This window comes from Galendromus occidentalis, unplaced genomic scaffold (assembly GCF_000255335.2).
Source record: "Galendromus occidentalis unplaced genomic scaffold, Mocc_1.1 scf7180000077200, whole genome shotgun sequence".
NCBI classification, from domain to species: Eukaryota; Metazoa; Arthropoda; class Arachnida; order Mesostigmata; family Phytoseiidae; genus Galendromus; species Galendromus occidentalis.
Window position 1 is genome coordinate 11,316 of NW_003805188.1, and position 6,566 is coordinate 17,881.

Here is a 6,566-nt window from a genome sequence, read left to right on the forward strand (position 1 = left end):
TTACTTACAAGAACAAAAGAACTTGCTACGCAGTAGCCTTGAGATTCTGTGACGGACTGGGGAAAACTTAAAACTTGGTGCCAAACTGGCTCCATTCCAAACATAGGCGTACGCGGTCATAGTCGGTTTATTCGGGGCACAGTTGCTGGAGTAGTGATGTTTGTTCCAACTTTTCCACGTCTTTCGACGGGTTGCTTCTCGGGTCTTGTCCTCCCGGAGGGAGAGGACAGTTGTCTTTTTCCGAGTAGTCGCTTGTTCCCCGGGAGAGATCGGTGCACGATCCGACGTCCGGTGTCCGATTTCTCGGAAGCCGTTCCGAGTCTGGCTTCATCGTCGGATTTGTTGGATGACGTCGCAGTCTGTTCTTCGCGTGGTTTTGTTTCGTCCTCGTCGGAGTTGGCTGTGTCCGACAGGGTCTGGAAGCCGCTGAGTTCAGATGCCGCATCTCCTCGGGCATCCGTGGCTTCTCCCCTCTCTGTCGCGTGCTCGGGTGTCTGGTGACCGGAGTCTCCGGTTTCTGTGGCTGTACCAGAGTAGTATCTTCTTCACGTTTCGGGTCCGGAATCCCGAAGAAACTCTCTGTGGCTTCCCGTTTAAGGGTAGCTTCCTCGATCTCCATGACGGACGGGCTCTTTCTTGTATCCGTTGCTGGTTGCTTGTTGTTTGTCAGCGAGGGGGCGCCTTCCACGGGCGTGCTTTGTTCACTAATCGTTCGGTTTCATTGATGCTTTGTTGGAGGTGTTCTCCGCACTCCTTCGTGAGCGTTTCGAGATGCTCAAAGATCGCCATGGAAGGATTTTGAGGAGTTTCACCACCCGTTGTTTCACCACCCGTTGCTTTATTACTAGAGCCTGGACTTTCAGGCACTGAAAAACTCCAAAATAGGCAGGCAAAAAGGCACTAAAAATCTGCGAAATAGGCATGAAAAATGGGCAAAATAGGCAAGAAAGGCACTTAAAACCTGAAAGAAAAAGCACTCCGAACTGGACCGAGGAGGAGCAAGAACATGAAACGTGTGATTTCGTAACGAAATGGGAGCTCGTTATTCTACTGGAGTTACATTGCACATCGGTATCATGTGAAACTTGGCATTTTCCGGCGTCAGACCGTGCCGTCGATCGGAGAGAAGTGATTTGTAGCGGGAGAAGGACCGCTCTACATCCACACTGACTGCAGGAGCGTACTTGAAACAGGAAATTTCGGCGACAGACATCTCCGCGGCTGAGGGGCCACCTGCCTCACCTGAGAGAGCCCTTTCGATTTGGGTCAAAATTTCAAACCCTGGATTTTGTTGGAGGACACGTTTCAGTTTGCTCTTTACCATCTCTCCCTTGGGTCCCTCGGCCTCATTGATGCGTTGTTTGAATTCGTTGAAAATTTTGAGCGTCACGCTCAGCATCTGCGAGCTACATTCTAGTTTTTTGATGTAGTCGGGCAGAGCCGAGAAATTCGCAGCGATGAAAGTGAGGTGTGACTTCACGCTCGTATTGAGCAACAAATCCTTGGACTTCTTGATTGCAGCGGCTTCGCTTTCGTCGAGCTCCTCTAACACACGTTTGATGTCCTCCAAATGCCTCGCGTAGTACAGAGCCGCGGAGAGCCAGGTGCCCCATCGAGTGAGTATGGGCTCAGGAGGCGAGGGCACGTTTGGCGCCGTGGCTCGAAGAACTCGGATGCGAGGAGGCGCTTTTAGGAATATTTCTTGACATTGGCAATGATGCTGTCCACCTCCGGGAACAGAACACGTATCTCTTCACATACTCGATGGATTCCATGCGCCAGGCATGTGAAGTGAATCATATTCGGGAAAAGAACCTTTAAGCCGGCAGCGGCTTTCTTCATATAAGGTGCTGCATCACTGACGAAAAGCAGCACTTTGTGATGCTGGATACCTTCTGGCCAGAGCAAATTCAAGGAGTTCATGAACGCCTGAGCAATGGTGGCATGGTTTGTCCGCTCGACGATTTCCGAATCGATCAGGTATGGAGTCGAACTTTCCTCCGCAGTCAAACAACCGATGACTGTGTTAACCACGTACTGCCCCTTCGCGTCGGTGGTCTCATCTACAGAGACCCATATCCGTTTGTCTCCGATCGCGGATCGTATCCGATGGATCGTGCCCTCATACAGTTTCTTAAGGTAATGTTTGCGGAGCGTCGTATGGTCGGGCAGGATCTCCTTGCAATACTTCAACATGAAGTTCTTGAAAGACGGATCCTGCCCCTTGTACAGGGGTATATTTGTTTCTACCAACATTTGACAGAGATCCATATTGAAAACACTTGCTCTGGTGGAGAATTCGAGAAAGTTGGTCACAAGACAGACGCTCTGCGTGGCTTTCTGAGAGCGTCGCTCACGGTCCTTATGTCCGACGCTCTTCGAATGCTGCTGCACGAAATATTTTTTGTCCGACTTGACTTCTTTCTCTTCTTTCTGCCGTCAGTTGTCAGCACGGTTGGCCCGAGCTCCTTGACGAAAAGCTCCATCCTGCCACGCGCGCTGCGTGCTTGTTTCGGCATTCTTCTTCTCACGATTCCCCTACGAATTAACCAAAGCTTGGGAGTGAGTCGCCGACGACAAGCCGACCCGGATACTTGGACAGAAGTAACTCCGATTTAACCTCACAGTAGCGACGTTCACAGACAGCTCAACGAGGCTCAAACGGAGAGATGAGCGTACCGTGTACTTCTTATCTGTCTGTCAGCTGGTCTCCATCGCACTTGCCCGTGGCGCCGTCATGGTCACTTCGCACGACAACGTTGCACGACGCGGCAGTTGCTAGCCATTGGCTGAGATTGAGAAAACAGATGCTTGCTCCATCCATTTCCCGACGTCATAGATTGAACAGAGAGCGCAGAAAGCGAATTGAGAGGACATCCGCCAGAAATAAGTCCGAAATAGGCAAAATGCCTGAAGAAAACCAGAAATAGGCAAAATGTCGGGTAAAACACGGAAATAGGCAGTTATAGGCACTTATGGCATTTTGCCTGAAAGTCCAGGCTCTATTTATTACACGTGAGAGGTCGTCGAAACGGGGGTTTGGTCTTCCCTGACGGCGTGATTTGCCCTTTTGTTGGAAAGATGGGGGAATCGAGAGCGAGCTGGACCATGGAGTTATCAAGTTCCGAGGGGTCTCTCTGGAGTTGGTATCGTTTCTTCAACTGATTCGCATGTTTTCTGGCGAGATCCCCTGCGTTGTCGACACCATAGTTGACCGCAACTGTGCGTCTCTTCACGACGCCAGGCACCCATGATGTTTTGTTGTTCCGGAATCGGGTCGCGTAGACCCAGTCTTCCGGCTCGAGAGTCTTCGTCACGGCGCCCTGATGTCGATCGAAATCGTTCTTCATCCGTGCCCTGTAGGATGGGCCTGGTGCGTTGATAGAGTTGATCTTCGCGGCGCTGCTTGGGAGTAGTAGGTCCATTCCAGACCGGAGTTTTCTTCCGACGAATAGCTCTGCTGGGGTTTTTTCGTTGATCTTCCGATTTGGGGTGCTCCGGTATGTCCTCAAAATTGTCCTGATTTTCTGAGCTGGTGTCCCCTCCTCTTCCGCCATTTTCCTGAAAGAGCGTTTGAATGTGTCTACGAAACGCTCTTCTTGTCCATTCGATATAGGGTTGTACGGGGCGGTGAAGATCTGTTTGATTCCCCTTTGTACACAGAAGTCTTTCGTTGTAGAGGCCGCAAATCGCAGGCCGTCGTCGGTCACTAGTCACTAGTTCTTCCGGATAGCCGTATCGGGAGCAGATTTCGTCGAGAAGTTCGATGGTTGCTTCCGCAGTTATTTTCTTCGTGGGAAGCACTCCTGGCCACTTTGAAAAAGAGTCGACTATTATGAGATAAAAGACCCCCTTCACGGGACCTGCGAAGTCCGCGTGGACCCTTGTCCATGGTTTTCCCGTGTCGGGCCATGGCTCGAGTGGTACTTTCTTTGGCATTTTCCCTGCTCTCTGGCACTGGTCGCATCTCTTCACGAGATCTTCTGTCTTTGTCCAGTCTGTTTCAGAATACGTATTCTCGCGCGAGAGTTTTCATGCGAGCTATACCAGGATGGCCCTCGTGAAGTGTTATCAGGATATCCTCCTTCAGGGCTAGTGGGATCACCACCCGGTTGTTGTAGATGAGACAACCGTCTATGATGCTGAGGTTGTCCTTCCTGGAGTATAAGTTGAACAGGTCGTTCTCTTTCGTCGATTTCGGCCATTGTCCTGTGGACACATGGTCCATTGCTGCTGGTAGCAGAGGGCGTGTTATCAGGATATCCTCCTTCAGGGCTAGTGGGATCACCACCCGGTTGTTGTAGATGAGACAACCGTCTATGATGCTGAGGTTGTCCTTCCTGGAGTATAAGTTGAACAGGTCGTTCTCTTTCGTCGATTTCGGCCATTGTCCTGTGGACACATGGTCCATTGCTACTGGTAGCGGAGAGCGTTTCTTTGATTCCCGCCGCACTTGTTCCGCAGTGATTGGCATTCGATTGATGCTTATCTGGAGTTCGGCTTGGATCCTTTTTCTACGCGGGCGATCACTTTGTCTTCTCCGTTGTTGTCCGTCTGACGAATGCTGATGAGTCGACTGAGCGCGTCCGCTTTTCCGAAGTCGGTTGTTTTCTCGTATTGGATATAGAACGTGTAATCCAATACAATGAGAGCCCATCTCTTCAGGCGGTTGGCTGCGTGAGCCGATATTCCGCTTCCTCGATTGAAAATTGTGATTAGCGGTTTGTGGTCTGTGTTCAGAGTGAACTTTCGACCGTACAAGAACATATTTGTGAAACTTCCGAACGGCGAAAACCAACGCGAGAGCCCCTATTTCGATTTGCGCGTACTTCCTTTCTGTTTCTGTGAGTGATCTCGCCTTGTGTTGAACGGCCTTAACAGAGCCGTTTGGGAATCGATGGAATATCACGCATCCGAGACCATAACTTGAGGCGTCCGCTGACACTATGATCGGAAGATTCGGGTCGAAATGAGTCAGAAGCAGGTCCGACTGTAAGATTGTTTCAGCTTCTTCGAAAGTTTTGTCACAATCGTTGTTCCACACGAACGGAGTGTTTCTCTTCAGCAGCTTATTTAGAGGTTCGCGGAGTTCAGCCATGTCCGGAACGAAGTTGTTGTAGAATGTTATCACACCCAGAAAAGCTCTCAATTGGCTGATGTTCGTAGGCTTCTGCAGAGCGACAATCGGTTGTATTCTCTCCGGGTCTGGCTTCCGGCCCTCCTTGCTGAGGATGAATCCGAGGTATTGGATTTGGTTCTTCATTAAGCTGCACTTGCTGAGTTGAGCTTTAAGTCCGAATTCTGCCAGTCTTCCGAAGAGTTTCAAGATTCTCTTCTCGTGTTCGGCCTTCGTTTTGCTTGTAACGATTATATCGTCTAGATATGCCGTGGTGCCTTCGAGGTCCGCTCCAGTGTGTCCATCAAGCGTTGGAAGATGCTTGGAGCCGTTTTGTTGCCGAAGGAGAGTCTTTTCATTCTGTAGAGTCCCGTCGGAGTGTTGATCGTCAACAGCTTGTGACTTTCCGCGTCCACAGGAATTTGCAGATAGGCTTCACTTAAGTCGATTTTCGAGAACCACAAACCGCCATTCAGGGTGCTGAATATGTCCTCCGCGGTGGGGAGTGGGTAGTTGTCCTCTTCGATTGTTGTGTTGAGGCCCGTTGAATAGTCCGCGCAGAGACGGATGCCTCCGCTGCTTTTTCGAACTACTACTTCTTGGAGGGGGGCTGTCCCCCCCCATCTGGATCCGCCACTGCTCTCCACCAGGAAGACGAACCCCCTCAGAGAACCTTCTTTGAGTCTGTACTCCGACTTCTCATTCATCCCGTATATCGCCCGAGAAAGCCATATGGGTTATCAGACATTCAGGCAGGGATACCTCCGACCCATCATGCCGGCCAAGCTCAAGATTGACCTGATTGAATTCGTTTAGGGAACCCGCCGCGCTGCTTCCATAGCTCCCGTCTTGTCTTTCATCTCCTTCTTCTGCCTATGTCAAAATTCACCGTCTGCTCTTGTTACAAACCGCTGGGGGTTTGCGTGGGTTGACAACACTTAAGACAAGTAATACTCCGCTGGAGATCGCTCTCCCGGGATACCGTATCTCGCAGGGGCTTCCGGACGTGCTAGTCTGCTGAAGGCAAATTCTTGAGTCTCCGCGCACGTCAGGCTCCGTTGGAGGACTGCCCTCGGGGAGAGGGGGGAAAGCCCTGCGAGGGCAACGGAGACCGGAGAGACTCTCATTTATTGGTCCGACGTGGACGCTACCTATGTTCTCACGATTCGTGACACTCCCTCGGGAAGTGCGAAGCAGTTCAGTAGAATGAACGTACCTAGATTCCATCGTGGGGTCATATGACAGTGAGAATGAACATGCACATGCGAGTTCATCCAATTCGGTCATCTGCCTGGCTCATCCTAACTCTATTCCCCTAGTCTTCGGACCGTGGCTGAATTCCGACCAGCGACGTTTCACTTTGGCGCCCGACGTGGATGCTTCGAGCTACATATATTTTTTAATAATAATCCGTCCTAATGGGGTCGAGAGGAGGGAGAGGTTTCGAGCA

At 50.8% G+C, this 6,566-nt stretch overlaps 2 pseudogenes; both read right to left on the reverse strand.

Moving 5' to 3' along the window:
- Window positions 1-1,042: 1,042 nt before the first annotated feature.
- On the reverse strand, window positions 1,043-2,271 carry LOC100908162 (uncharacterized; annotated as a pseudogene).
- Window positions 2,272-3,002: 731 nt separating this feature from the next.
- Window positions 3,003-5,823, reverse strand: LOC108864042 (uncharacterized protein K02A2.6-like; annotated as a pseudogene).
- Between the last annotated feature and the right edge of the window lie 743 nt (window positions 5,824-6,566).